Source organism: Globicephala melas, chromosome 9 (genome assembly GCF_963455315.2).
Source record: "Globicephala melas chromosome 9, mGloMel1.2, whole genome shotgun sequence".
Taxonomy (NCBI): Eukaryota; Metazoa; Chordata; class Mammalia; order Artiodactyla; family Delphinidae; genus Globicephala; species Globicephala melas.
The window spans coordinates 82,102,375-82,118,297 of NC_083322.1; the positions used below are offsets into that span (position 1 = coordinate 82,102,375).

The 15,923-nt window shown below is 35.4% G+C and overlaps 1 protein-coding gene across 6 annotated transcripts in view; it reads right to left on the bottom strand.

Annotated features, from left to right (window-relative positions):
• Window positions 1-15,923, bottom strand: part of LOC115840852 (platelet glycoprotein 4) — a 148,403-nt gene that overhangs the window by 42,024 nt on the left and 90,456 nt on the right. For 2 of the 6 annotated variants that reach the window (XM_070046307.1, XM_070046311.1), the window contains exon 1: window positions 11,439-11,726. The exons of 2 other annotated variants lie outside the window; for them this stretch is intronic. The gene's annotated coding sequence lies outside the window, so the exon portion shown is untranslated. Of the gene's footprint in view, window positions 1-4,945; window positions 5,011-9,393; window positions 9,445-11,438; window positions 11,727-15,923 lie in introns of those variants that run through there. 2 more of the 6 variants (XM_070046308.1, XM_070046309.1) reach the window with 2 other exon arrangements.

Sequence of the window (15,923 nt, forward strand, 5' to 3'; positions counted from 1 at the left end):
CTACACTGAGATATCATCTCACACTGGTCAGAATGGCCATCATCAAAAAACCTAGAAACAATAAATGATGGAGAGGGTGTGGAGAAAAGGGAACACTCTTGCACTGCTGGTGGGAACGTGAATTGGTACAGCCACTATGGAGAACAGTATGGAGGTTCCTTAAAAACCTGCAAATAGAACTACCATACGACCCAGCAAATCCACTCCTGGGCATATACCCTGAGAAAACCATAATTCGAAAAGAGTCATGTACCAAAATGTTCATTGCAGCTCTATTTACAATAGCCTGGAGATGGAAGCAACCTACATGTCCATCATTAGATGAATGGATAAAGAAGATGTGGCATATATATACAATGGAATATTACTCAACCATAAAAAGAAACGAAATTGAGGTGGATGGACCTCGAGTCTGTCATACAGAGTGAAGTAAGTCAGAAAGAGAAAGACAAATACCGTATGCTAACACATATATATGGAATCTAAGAAAAAATAACAATGTCATGAAGAACCTAGGGGTAAGACAGGAATAAAGATACAGACCTACTGGAGAATGGACTTGAGGATATGGCGAGGGGGAAGGGTAAGCTGTGACAAAGTGAGAGAGTGGCATGCACATATACACACTACCAAACGTAGAATAGATAGCTGGTGGGAAGCAGCTGCATAGCACAGGGAGATCAGCTCGGTGCTTTGTGACCACCTCGAGGGGTGGGATATGGAGGGTGGGAGGGAGGGAGACACAAGAGGGAAGAGATATGGGAACACATGTATATGTATAACTGATTCACCTTGTTGTAAAGTGGAAACTAACACACCATTGTAAAGCAATTATACTCCAATAGAGATGTAGAAAAAGAAAAAAAGAAAGCACATTTTACTCAAACATAAACAAAAACTAAGATATTGATATCTGTAATAACTTCTTGCTTGCTTAAAGTACTTAAATTTGGAAAACAAAAAATAATCAAAGGTACAGGGAAGAAAACATATTTTTGAGACCAATAAGAAGAAGGAAGAGAAAATAAAAAGAAATGTTTTAAGATATCACTAATCCCATAACTTTCTGCAGTCTATATGGAGATCAGCTGTATCCTATCAGTTCACAGACATTAAGTCCTATTCCTTTTGTAGAATTCATGAGTATATGTACACGTGGCTGTTTCTTTTTTTGCTGTCATATCTACGAAATGTTTCCAGATGAACTTATGAGATTTATGCCATTCTACTATGTTGGAAACCTGGTGACAGGAACTGAGACTGAGCTATAAGAAGCGTCTCCATTAGTAGGTCAGAAAAATAAAGTTCCCAGAGAATCTGTAATTATTCCCATGTGCAGATAGAGCTGTGTTTCCTGGGAAACTCCACTCAGAAAAGGCATGGCCCAGAGTTTCCTGGGATGTGAACTACGAAACTTTAACATTTTCAGATTATAAGAGTATGTACTTGTACCATAAATGAGTGCCAGGACCTGGATGACATTTTCTAACTCATGAGTGAGTTAGAAATTTCCTATTCTCTCCGTAAGTCTTCCTTCCACTTTTCCTTGGAATAGGAAACCAGATCACACACCTCTGTTTTCCACTAGACACACACTGTGATTCTTTTGATACACAGTCTTCCTCACCTAATAAATACAGTATCTGCCCACAAAATGCAGTTTTAGAGTTCTGGGGGTGATTAATTCAACAACAGGTTGAAAAAAAAAAAAAAACAAAAAAAACAACAGGTTGAATATGAATGATGAAAATTAGCTTTCCAAATTAAGTTCCTGTTCACACTCTTACTTTATATGATATCTAGGTGTCTTTAAAAAGCCATGATTCCCTAGCCATGAGGAAGATGCAGATTCACATCAAACTAGTTAAGTCAATCATTTAAATCTGGTTGTGTTTCATCATGTGGAAACAGAAGGGAATTAGACTAGTACTTATTTTACACACAATCCCAACATATAAAGATAGTTAAAAGAATAGCTATTGTGGTCAAAGTTGGCAAGAACTGTGGCCCTTTCCCCTTTCCAGTCACATCTCATTTGGGCTCTGAGTCATCCCCACAGAACCCAACGGCTATGTGGAAAATATTTAACCAGATTAGGAGATCTCCAACACCTTCTCTTATTCAAGTTACCATAATCCTTTTAATTTATATGGGCATTTCCATCCTATCAGAATATATGGAGCTAAACATACATAACAGAAAAAAGTTTATAGATATCTATAATACAAAACAATAATATACTTTACTAAATTATGCCTTTCAAGTATAACAAGTTAAAACTTGTTTTGGTGGTAGTCTTAGAAAATTAAAACAATAATTACATTGACTTCATTATTACACTAAATGTTCTTCTAGAAGCAAACCAACCTTTTTGGAGTAGTTTTTGGAGTACTTGAGTATAGAGATTACTATAGGTTTGAAATGATTCTCTTAGAGTCATGTCCGTTTAAATAGGATTATCTAGAGCCATTCTTTTGTTTGTTTGTTTGTTTTTGCGGTATGCGGGCCTCTCACTGTTGTAGCCTCTCCCGTTGGGGAGCACAGGCTCCGGACGCGCAGGCTCAGCGGCCATGGCTCACGGGCCCAGCCGCTCCGCGGCATGTGGGATCTTCCCGAACCGCGGCACGAACCCGCGTCCCCTGCATCGGCAGGCGGACTCTCAACCACTGCGCCACCAGGGAAGCCCTAGAGCCATTCTTGATTGTTGAGTCCTAGATAGAAATGCTATTATCTCTTTTTTCCCAGCCCAACTCTTACTGTAAACAGTAGAATACTATAAGATTTGCAATTATTCTGAGCTTTGAATTCAAATAATTAGGTTCAATTCACAGTCTAACATTATAGTTTTCTGTGGCTCAGTTTTCTCTAAAATGTGTATAAATACATCATATATGGTTTAAAATGTCAAATAAAATTCAATGAGGTAATGAATAAAAATTCCTATCATAGCACATGTTATGTTATTTGAAATATTATGGAATATTATTTTGAACAATAACCTAATAGTAAAATGTTATTGCAAATTGGCCAAGTATTATTTTTAAAAAATCTAATAAATGTGTATAAGTTACACAAAGAAGAATGATTATTTCCAAAACTCTTAGGTTACAGTAAAATCTGATGAAATCGTTTATTCTTATGTATACCAGGATTTAGAATATTATGCAAATGAAAAGGCAGCTTCTAGGTTAGACTAATGCTCCTTGAAACTTTCAGCCATGACTTGGGCCAGTGAATTAAAACACGTTTGGATTAAATCAGAAAATAGTTACAGAATCCATTCCTTCAGGAAGAAAAGAAAAATCCACAAGTATTTTTTGCTAACATTTTCTTAAAAATTAAGCGTAGCAACTATAACTCCCAAAATAAATTCCAAAATTTTTAGTACACTCTGTCCAATACCTCTCCAGTTGTAATTATGTTATTCCTCCCAGCTTAACTTCTGATGAGTTTGTATTGGATTTATTGTTCCGGTCTCATAATGATTTTGGTAAATGAAAAAATTTCTATGTATTTTTCCTCTCATAAAATCCAGTCCACCACTGGACTCTCTACATAAGAAAATTTTTAAAAATTATTATTTTGGTTATTTTTTGAACGAATACTAAAAGCACTGTTTCTTTTCCTAATTTAAAACTACACAGTCAAGGACTGAAAAGTACATGAAAAGATTTCAAAAACATCTTTCAATATGTTACAATTCTAGAAACTGTTAGAAATTTACTCTAGAGAATTTATGCCATTTACAGTTATGTATGAATTCACTTACTATAAATTACTATAAATTAAAACTTTTAATTTCTCTAGAATGATTTGTCCTTTAAACTTTGTATCATCATTCAAGAAAATAATTTGCTGATATTTGTAATAAGCTTCCTAAATATCCAAAAACTTTAATTTTGTTTTTTTATTCTATTACCAAATTTTATATAATTTATAAACATTTATATAAATCAGAATCATTATTTGGAATTAATACAATTAACCATCCCCAGTAGCAATTACAATATCTTTGTTCATTTAAAAAAAATGCTTAATAAGAATATATCCAAAACATGCACTGCATTTAACCATGTAGACAAAGTCAGGTTCACTAAAAGTTGTGAAATTAAGATAGAAGATTAAACAAAATAATGACTCTCTAAAATAATAGGTAGTTAACAATTGCATATTAGAAAGCATGTTGGCATAGAGTGGCAAGTCATTTATAAGAACTAATCCTACTATACTGGTTTTTATTTATGTTGATTTTCATTCATAATTTAAATTAAAAATCATGTATAAATAGCCTAGGTAGATAATGAAAGTTCTGCAATAATCAAATTGGATAGTACATCATTTTAAATATTAACAAATAAATATTTACAAATAAACATAAGATTTTAAACATCAAGAAACAAAATGTCATAGGCTGGTGGACAAGGTTTCAATATTTTTTTAAACATAAAAGGTAAGAAGATTGATAACTTGGAAAACAACACAAACCTATGTTTTAAAAAAAGCCTAATGACTTCAAGAAAACAGTTTCTGCTTGCTGTTGCTGTTCTATAACTTCTAATGGGTGTTTATATAGTAGTGTTATCTCCTATCATTTGGGAGATAGAAATCTTTTTATTTAAAAAAAAATCATTATGACTTACCTTTAAAAAGGCTAAGAAGGATTTTTCAATCCAATGCTCCAACATTTGAACAGTCAATTCTTAGTAGGACCAAATGGTATTCTGCAGAAAACCCTACACTGAAATCCCCATTATAAAAAGTGAGTTTAAATATGCTTTAAGAAAAAAAAAAAGAGAGAGACAGACAGACAGACGTCAGATCCCAGTGAGTGTTCTGTTGCAAGAGTAATTAAAACAACAAACAAACAAACAAAAACCCCACACACATCCCACCACTGATATGGCTCCTACAGGTCTATTTTTATGTTCTGGTAAGGACCCATTACCTATATCTGAGATCCTCTGCAGTACTTTTTTTTTTTTCTTTTGGCCATTTTCCCATCCAAGTAAGTTAGAGGCCAGAGAGACAAAAGGAACTAACTTGTTGAGTGGCCTCTAATATACTCTTTTACTACAGAATCATTATTCCAGATGATAAACTGGGCCCAGGGGTGGAAAGTGTAGATTGGGCAGAATTATCAGAGTCTAACTTCCTGCTTGAAAACCTCATTTCATAAAGTTTAAACAAAATGCACTTTTCATAAATCTAAAGTGTGTTGAGCCTAATAATTGCGAAAACGACTGGAGACTCTGTCAATCAACAAGGATAACAAACAGACGTTTAAAAAAGGAAATAGCCTATTGTTCTAACTGGAAGTTCTTCACTATTTATTATTTTCTCTTAGTTTTATAGAAGTTTCATGAGGACAGCAAAATCCTTCTACGAAAACGCCCAAAATTAAATTTCTCTTAGATCTCTTCAGATAAAAAGACAACTGTTACATAACATTTAAATAATTCTACTATTTAGGATGACCTTTTAATAAAAAGCATATACTAAAGTTACTTTAAAAGAAAGTAATTATTTTAAAATCTGACCAAATCTTGCACTTTGGGAGGATAAAAAAGACCCTCAATATTAAAAATACATTTTTACAAAGAAATTCTTAGAAACATACAGGCAAAAATCAAAATCTTCAGAAGGTTAAACTGTCATCTATCAGACAGATCAGCTAAATAAATGCCTCTAAGTCAGCCTTGAAAGACAACAACCTAACAGTAATAGGCAGAAATACATTTAGTTCATCAGATTGTATTTAAACCAGTCCTCATTGGATTGCTTGTGCTGTCACTTCTGGGCATGTCTTGGATCCTCTCATTTGCTAGCTGTGCAATACAACTGGAAAGGAATCCAAAGCACTTTTTTTCCTCTAGCATTGCTTTCTTTCTCCAGGATATTTTTACAGACACATTTATTTAAAAATTAATAATAAGTTATAAAAGTCTTCAGGTATATTAGAATTTTAAAAAAATATCTGATCATTTAATTACAATAAAGTAGAAATGGCCTTGTGTAATCTCATTATGATTGATGCTTTTCATTTAAAAAGAATAACTTACAGAGATTTCAGATAATTTAAAAAGATGATTCCCTTATAATTGTGACCTTTTAACTTTGTGGTATTAATAAAAAGGTAGTATAAAAGCTAATTTAATAATTATTTTGATTAAGAGTATCTATTTTATTGTATTTAAGCTACTTTGATACCTTTCCTTCTCAGCCTTCTCACAGATACACACACATACACACACCCTCCAGTGTGACAATTCAGAAAGAGTCCACCAACATAGGAGTTCAGATGCCATTTTAAACAGCATATCTTAAATATATTGAAAGCCTAGTTAAATTATTATTTTTTTAAATTTTGGTTGTGTCAGGTCTTGGTTGCAGCATGCGGGATGTTTCATTGCAGTGTGTGGGCTCTTCGTTGTGGCGCATGGGCTCAGTCGTTGTGGCACGCGGGCTTAGTTGCCCTGCAGCATGTGGGATCTTAGTTCCCTGACCAGGGACTGAACCCACATCACCTGCATTGGAAGGCGGATTCTTAACCACTGGACCACCAGGGAAGTCAAGGATAGTTAAATTATAATGAAAATTTGAACACTGTTAGAGAAAGATGATTCAGAAAAAATACGTGTAAAATAGAGGCCTAGGCTGACACTGAACTTACTTGGATCACTATTTACTCAGTAGCCTAATGCCATCCAAATCCTCTCTCTCTGGAGAGGAAAATGTCACACCCTCCCATGAGCAGCCCAAAGAATCAAATTTACATTCCCAGAGGCAGCTGTTAAGTGTTCAATCCCATAGGCAACCGTTCTGAGTAGCTTGGCACACAACACCCAGGAAATCTAGAGCTAAGTAAAATCTGCAACCATATATCTATATTTTGAGCAAAATATTCACCTTGAACAAGGCAGAAAACTGCCGCACCCATTTCTGAGTAATGCGTGTTGGGGTTTTCATTTTAAAAATATAATGTATGTGCAATATTCTGAAGTGATATTTTTATATGAGGCTATATACCTTGCCTTCTGTAAATCCACTACAGCACTAGACAAAATTTAGTAGAATGAAAGATAAAACTGTCAATATGCTTAAGTCAGCTTAGGCACAGTGCTTTGGGAAGTCTTTTTTTTTCTGGAAGACCACTTAGAATTTGGAATCAGACAGACATCCATGACTTCTGATGTTACCATTGCTAGCTATATTGACTGGGGATTAGGAGTTAAATAACTACTTACTCCTATTTTCTTAATCAGAAAATGGAGAATGAAGTCTTTATTGAATTTGTTACAATATTGCTTCTGTTTTATGTTGTGGTTTTCTGGCCGCGAGGCATGTGGGATCTTATCTCCCTGACCAGGGATCAAACCCACACCCCCTGAATTGGAAGGTGAAGTCTTAACCACTGGACCACCAGGGAAGTTCCCATATAGTTTTGTTTACTGTGCTAGGACACTAGTAAATAGCAGAAAGTGAAATTTAAAAGTATGTACTTTTTTTGGCAGGGGGAGTTTTACCAAATTTCTGTTATACATTTACACAGCAATGTGTGAAAATGGCTGTCTCACACTTGTTTACACTAAACTTTGTTTTTAACAAGTACTTATTTTATCGGTAAATATTTAATTGAGTGAAGGTTCACCTATTTTCTTAAGCGTATTGGCATTTATATTTTTAAATATTTGTGATAATACCTTTGTTCATCTTTTTTATTCCCCTGTGCGTTTGTTTGTCCTTCCTTATTAGCTAGTAAGGCAATAGCCAGTCTTCTGACATTTGACAGTTTTTAAAACTTTTTTGACTATTTTAAACTTTATTTTTATTGCATTTTTAAATTACTGACAATTTCAATTTTTATGTCATTAACTTTCACAGCAATTCCTTTTAGGTATTGTGTCATGCTTTGAAAGTCTTTCTCCAAGAATATAAAAAATAATAAACTTTCTTCTAGCATTTGTATGGTTTCAAAAAATCCTTTAGAACAGTATTTCTAGATGAGCTGATTCATGGAATTTAACACTTGTGAAATAAAAGAGGAAGAGTAAAGTATGTTGAGTAATTATAAACATTGCAACATATGTGAGAAGCAGACAATGCAGGCATAGTAAGAGTTCTAGAAGAGGAATCACACAGCCCAAGTCCTGACTACAGCTCTTTTAATAATAATAGGTTTTGTGAACTGGGCAGCACACAGTCCTCATACTCATATTCCTGATTTCCTTTCTTGTCAAAGAGAATAACTACAGAGCCTACCTACAGCCTCAAGCTGAAGATCAAATCATATGCTGGATTTAAATTTAAAACGTAAAGATGTATGCAGATTCTATATAGTAGATAAAAATTTTTAAGTGATTCATTTTTTTTTACAGTCTAGCAAATGAAAAGAATTTTGGTATCATATGCTTTGCAATTCTATATTGTATGGGCAATCAAAGACCTATAAATTATGATGATGATAAGGTAACAGAGTTAACATGTATTGGGGGCTTACTGTCTGCCAGTTGTTGAAATAAGTGTTTCACATAAGTTATCTCGTTGACCCACCACACCACCTTACTATTTTCTTTAGACAACTAGTTGAGGTCACCCAGCTAACATGTGCCAAAACAAGGATTAAAACCCTGAAAGACTGACTGAAGAGCCTATACTCTTTTCTGAAATAAAAAAATATATATATAAATAAGTTCTTGATCAATACCTCGTTTACGTATTCTTTTCAACACATTTGTTCAAATTGAATAACAATTATAAATAACCTCCTCTTAGAAAATGATATCTAAGTACAATAACCAAGGAATGAACAGTGAACATATTCTGTAAGTGGCAGTTAACAATTATTTTGAGATTAGCTAAAACAAAATTCATTCTGAAGACCTGTAACACATAACACTGTAAAGTATCTCAAAACATTAGTCACCAGTGTAAAACCATGAGGCAAAATTCGTCTTATCACTTTAATCCTTGGGCTAACTAACCATGAAGATCTACACACACACACATATTTATGCACATGCATACGGCACCTGACTGTGTGTGTTACATAAACAAATACCTAGTTTTTCAATTGCTGCCTTACATTTATGGAAGTATTAAACCAATGGCAGGTTCTACCTGCTTCATGTGGTGAGGAGGGCCTTCACATGCAGGAATAAAAATAAATATATACGTACATAATTTTAAAAGAGAATATTAAATTCACAAGACCTAGCAGTACACGGTAATGCCAGCGAAAGCTTGAGAGATTAAAATGGAAGTTTTTAATATCACGTTTAAAGGAGAAATTGAAAGGACATCATTAAAGGTAAAATGCAGAATATCAGGGTCATTAAAGTTTAGACTTAAGCTATGTCGTCTAATGAATAGAGCACACAATGAAAGTAAACTTACTGCATTAGTGATATAAAGTAAACTTCCCCATATGTCTCATAGAAGTCATGGTAGGAGCTGTGTGTAAAAGACAGATTAAAGAGAGAGCACCTCTGTATATGCGGATAGTCTCATGTGGGCTGGGCCAGATCAATATGTAAATTTCACAGGTCTTCTAAATATGTTGGCGGCACCTATCTTTACTTGAACTGTTTGCAAAACAGACTTAACTCTCTAAGGAGAGTGGGGAAAAGTCAACATTTAAGCAATACTATGAACCTTAAGGAAGTGTTAAGATCAGCATAGTTGTCAGGACAATTTGTCTTCATACATTAGAAAGGAAATTATTAGGGGGAAAAAACAGAAATCTTCAGGTAAAAGAATAACTAGACCTCAAAGCATGTTGTTATGAAATAATAAGAAAAAATCAATAATCAATTACAAAAATAAGCGTTTAGCTAACCAAATACCAGAAAAAGGTTGAAAAAAATTATGTGAGCAATTAATTTATAATTTCACATGGCAGAAATATAAAATTCATTGAATTGAGGGTACAACAGAGTTTTGTGTTGAGAAATGTCATCTACACTATAAATAGTCCCTGAAGTGGGGTCTTAAAAAGGAAATCAATAAAATAATTTTAAGGGTTACAGAAATCAATTTACACATTCACATTAGCTGATGGCTTGATCAAGGTGATATGCTATAAAAGGCTAAGAAGCTTTCATTGTGATGAATGTATAAAACCAGAAAAGAAATCAGAGGGATAATGAGACTTAAAGTGATTTTGTTCCATGTAGTAAATAAACAGACATACTAACCATACTCTCTAGTCTGTCTTTTAAACAATTATATTGACATCTATGCCATCTGACAATCTGTTAAGTTCGGAGATACACAGCACTTGGGTGTCAAATTCCTGAAAGAGTTAAACTCACATACATGCATGCACAGGCACGCACACACACACACACACACACACACACAGAGACACTTTTCCAGGGACATGGAAGCATACCTAATTAAATTCTTTTTTAAAGCTTAGAAATAAAATACTTTCTAAGAAGTATGTCACGTAACAGTAATTTATCTTAGAAATCACCACACAGGAAATGAGATATTTCTGATGTCTTTCTTTTTCTGTTTGTTTGCTTGAAAATGGAAAAGTTTGATCCTTCTGCCCTGACACTTTGAAGAAACATTTGGCACAAACCTTGCATTTGAGTGGCACAGCAGCTTCTGCTAGAAGCTTTAAAGAAATATTAAACAGCCTATCAAACCCTATAGTGAAATCAAATCATCATTTTCCAGGTTGGTTCTCAGTGGGCTTAAGGGAAGGATTTGCTTGTGGATAAGCCAGAGTTTTCTGTCTTCCAAGAAACCAAAGTGTTTGGTTTAGAGTTCTGCTTCTGAAATGAACTCCTTAGAAGAACTTGAAATAAATTCTTAAGATTTCCAAGAATCCATAAGGATTCAAAGTGGGAACATCCTGCTCTAAATGTATTTTTCAGTTTGAACAAAGTCTCGTGTAATAGTCTGTAAAAACAAAACAAAAACCTGTGTAACACACATACATACCCACATATAGAGTGTATGGGTGTGTGTGGCTATATATCTATCTAATATATCAAATAAAACTTCCAGAAGCAAATATTTTCCTGGAAATGTTATACATCATTTAAATTTCTTTCTATATATCTTATTTTCATGACTATATTCTATAAATCATAAACATTAAAATCCAAACAGAATAAAAGTGACAGACTACTATACTATCATGCATAAGGTAGATATCATAAAAATTCAGAATTCTAAAATATCAGAACCCTGCAACTGTTCTGCATGTTTCTCTGTGACAGTTGGTTATCTGCTTGAATGAAAGAAATGACAACTAGTCAGGGGTACAGTAAAACCTTCCCTTTAGTATCTGCACACTTAAACTTTGAATAATAGAGAAGTTCAATTTACCTATTAAACTTCATTTTAGCCCTAACGTTTTTAGTAGCATCATTAAAGTTTGTTTCACATTAGGGGGCACTGACAATGGACTTGATAAAGGAATTTACCTTATGGTTAAGTAGAAAGAAATCTTCTATTCTGAAGTAGGTTTAAATAACATCAGCCGTGTCTTTATGCAAGTGTCTGTCATCCTCATCGTTCTCCAACAAGCGACCAAGCACTCAAATCATGTTCATTCTCACCATCCCCTTTCAGATTCCGGAAAGTTGCTCTTCTCTTTTCTCCGGAGGTTGTGACTTAAGTAAACAGTAGCAGGTTATGGAATCTGAATTGCTAGGGAATGTCACCCTAAATGACTCTACTGGTCCTCCTAGTTTTGCACTGGCTGATTAGTACATTTATCCTCAGAGATTGCTAACACAACTGTTTTCCTGGCTTTCAGCGCCCAGGGCCCTCAGTTGTGGTATTTAGCAAGCAAACTGTCTTACTCCACATTGCTTCCTGTTCATGGGTAAAGATACAAATGTGAATCGAGATGTTTATGTTATCCAAGTGCGTTTCAGTGTACTCTGTAGTACACCTTTTGTTAAGGACACAGGGCTTTCCTGTTGAGAGTGAATACGCTGAGATCCTCATTGTTTTCCCAATCTGTGTGTACAAGGCTTGGGGCACCATCCTCCATGTAGTCCAAGGACTAAAAACATTTTCTGGACATGATCCAAGACTGCTGCAGGCCTGTTTTTCCTTTCATTTTCTACAACTCCTCAGGGAAAACTGGATAATCACAGTAGGTTGAAGAAATGAGGACTACAGTGATTAATATCTGGAGGTGAAATAAGCCCATAAAAACATGGAAACCATACCATTTCATGCAACTCAAAATTAAAAACCACTAAATATTTCCCATGTTATAAATAAGTCTGTCCCAAAATATTATTTTTATAAGTTTCAGTATAGACTTCTCTCCTCCACAAGATTCCAGTTTTCATTTTTCCTTCTTTTCTTCCTTGGTTTACGTTGCATTTATCTGTCCTAGTTGATTTTTATTTGACATCTCATTTTTATCTTTCTAATAGTTTTTCAAAATTAAATGTGGTTTTAGGTATGTAAGTTTGAAATTTGCATCCAAATTAACTTACTGCAATTATACTTACAAAATCACAGCTATTCCTAAGTTTGCAGAAACCATGAATTCTTTTGTTCCTTCACTCTTTTTTTTTTTCTTAAACATCTTTATTGGAGTACAATTGCTTTACAATTGTGTGTTGGCTTCTGCTTTATAACAAAGTGAATCAGTTATACATATACATAAGTTCCCATATCTCTTCCCTCTGCGTCTCCCTCCCTCCCACCCTCCCTATCCCACCCCTCTAGGTGGTCACAAAGCACTGAGCTGATCTCCCTGTGCTATGCGGCTGCTTCCCACTAGCTATCTAATTTACATTTGGTAGTGTATATATGTCCATGCCACTCTCTCACTTTGTCACAGCTTACCCTTGCCCCTCCCCATATCCTCAAGTCCATTCTCTAGTAGGTCTGTATCTTTATTCCCGTCTTACCCTTAGGTTCTTCATGACCTTTTTAATTTTCTTTCTTAGATTCCATATATATGTGCTAGCATACGGTATTTGTTTTTGTCTTTCTGACTTACTTCAATCTGTATGACAGACTCTAGGTCCATCCACCTCATTACAAATAACTCAATTTCGTTTCTTTTTATGGCTGAGTAATATTCCATTGTATATATGTGCCACATATTCTTTATCCATTCATCTGTCGATGGACACTTAGGTTGCTTCCATCTCCTGGCTATTGTAAATAGAGCTGCAATGAACATTTTGGTACATGATTCTCTTTGAATTATGGTTTTCTCTGGGTATATGCCCAGTAGTGGGATTGCTGGGTCATATGGTAGTTCTATCTGTAGTTTTTTAAGGAACCTCCATACTGTTCTCCATAGTGGCTGTATCAATTTACATTCCCACCAGCAGTGCAAGAGTGTTCCCTTTTCTCCACACCCTCTCCAGCATTTATTGTTTCTAGATTTTTTGATGATGGCCATTCTGACCGGTGTGAGATGATTCCTTCACTCCTTTTATTGATACACTCACATTATCCACTTAATGGGTATTTCTGTTTTGAAAGACACCTACCTCCCGATGGCAGTTCAATACATAACCATGGGTTTCCAAATATTACCAAAAAATATTTTAGTTATAACTGAACCTTATTCTGCCACTTAACCTTTTAAGCTCATATTTATTTACCATCCTGTGTAGTAGAAAATATTTAAATTCTTCAAGCTATGAAACTAAAAAAAATAAAGATTAAACTAAATTTGTACTGTTTACTAAACTTTCTCTGGCTTATCTGCCATGTCATTTACGTTAGGGAAAAAATGCTGTGGTGATTTGCCTTTTTAAGTCTTTTGGTGCCAATTAATTACAGGGAAAACCTTTTCTTTCTATAAAACATTCTATCATTGAAGATGTCACCTTTCAGGCAATCTTCCTCCAATCTTAGGTGAATAAAATTAAAATTGAAAATAGACAATATCTGTTTTTTGAAAAATTCCAACATGCATGTGTTAAGACATGTTTTAGGAGATTGGCTTCAATTTTTTAAAGATGAAACATAATGAATAAATATAACTAAATTCATCCATTTTGATTGACTAAGTCATAATCTCGATGGGACATTTCTACATGCTTAAGAATTTCCCAGAGGAAAGGAAGATAGTAATGTTTCTTCAAGAACTTATCCTCAGATCCTTAGTACATCCTGTGTAGTGAGAAGCAACTAGTGTTCCGGAAGCCACAAGCAGCTGACTTTGCTTTCAGAGATGCGCCTCAATACTGAGTACAGAAGGAAAGATTCAAAAGCTACCTCCAGGGCTTCCCTGGTGGCGCAGTGGTTCAGAGTCCGCCTGCCGATGCAGGGCACACGGGTTCGTGCCCCGGTTCGGGAAGATCCCACATGCCGCGGAGCGGCTGGGCCCGTGAGCCATGGCTACTGGGCCTGCGCGTCCAGAGCCTGTGCTCCGCAACGGGAGAGGCCACAACAGTGAGAGGCCCGCGTACCGCAAAAAAAAAAAAAAAAAGATTCAGTAGCCCAAGTCAGGTATACAAGATGATGACTAAGTTTCCCTAACCTGAGGGTAAAATAAAATTGCAAAGTCACCTCTCTAGCAAGTCACAGTGACCACTTGCTGACTAGATCCATTCCAGGAATGCCCCAGTAGAAACTGCCTGTGACCTCTACTGGTTACTGTTGACTATAAGAGATGGGGGAGGATAGATTCTTCTTTCTCCACGACTGGGAAGACAACCACTCTGCCTTACAATCTTAATATAAGAGACTCCAAAACATATATAATAATATTCATTCTAAGTGCCTCTTCGGGTAAAAGTGGCCATCTATAATTTAACAGTCTTCCTGGGCATATATCTTCTTAAGAATAAAAGGTAGCCGCACATGAATTTGCCCTTTTAATATGGTGCTCTATTAAGATATTCCATCGTTGCACATATACAAGCATAGGTAAGTTGGAGGGTTTGGACAATTTCAAATATTTTTGAATGTCATCTTATCACTTAGTATTGTAGTTATTACTGACAAGATCATAGTAAAATTACAACACCTGACCAACTCCTTCCATTTTCTTTTAGACACAATTTCTTATCTAAAAGCTTGGGACAGGGTGCCTGAATGTCTATACCATCTCATATATTCTATTCCTTAAGAGAAGAGAAAAATGCACGTATAGCTTAAACTGGACAAGAACAAAGCAAAACTCAGAGCAAAGCAAGAGATTTTAGTATTGCAGGCACTGGTCTTGAGTCCTACACTGTTAGGCTAGATAACTTCACAGTGATTATATAGGTGTAATTACCAGTTAGAAGTCCGATGAAAAAGTGCAAGGCCACCGATGTCAACGCACTTTCAAAATGCTGGTTGGAGGATACGGAATTAACACTGATGACTCTGGTTGTGTTTGCCTTAAGTGCTGGGTCAGGTCACCGCTGTACATCAATCAGCCCCACCTCCAAGTATCCAAGAATGGCTGTGGAACTTTGATTGACCCTCCAGTGAGGCAGTGGGATTCCTAAACCAAAGTAAACCCTGCAGCCTATATTTGCCAAGCTCTCCAGCTTGAAAATAAGCTGCTCTTCCCCCTGGTTCTTTCCTTAAAAAAAGAAACAATTACTCTGTGACATTTAAAAGAACACAGAAGCAACTCCTTCTCCAGGGATATCCCTACTTATTTTCTCATAGCAATTCCCTTGACTCTTTTCATCCTTCGTCTTTGTTTAGGACATTACAGTCTTCCTAGGAACCACATAACAACATGCACACTGGTCTTTAGGATAAGAAACAAAGCATCAGGGAATATTCTAGTTTGTGGAAAGCTGGAGATGCTAGGAACGTTGGGCACGGTCTTGCAAAATGAGCAAGTTCAAGTTTATGATAGTTATGACATTCTTTTGCCATGTAAGATTAGCAATATTTGGTGAGTATGCTATTATATTTGCAACTCATTAGAAAAAGAAACTAAGACAAAAATAAAGATATTCTAAAAGCAAATCAAGCCA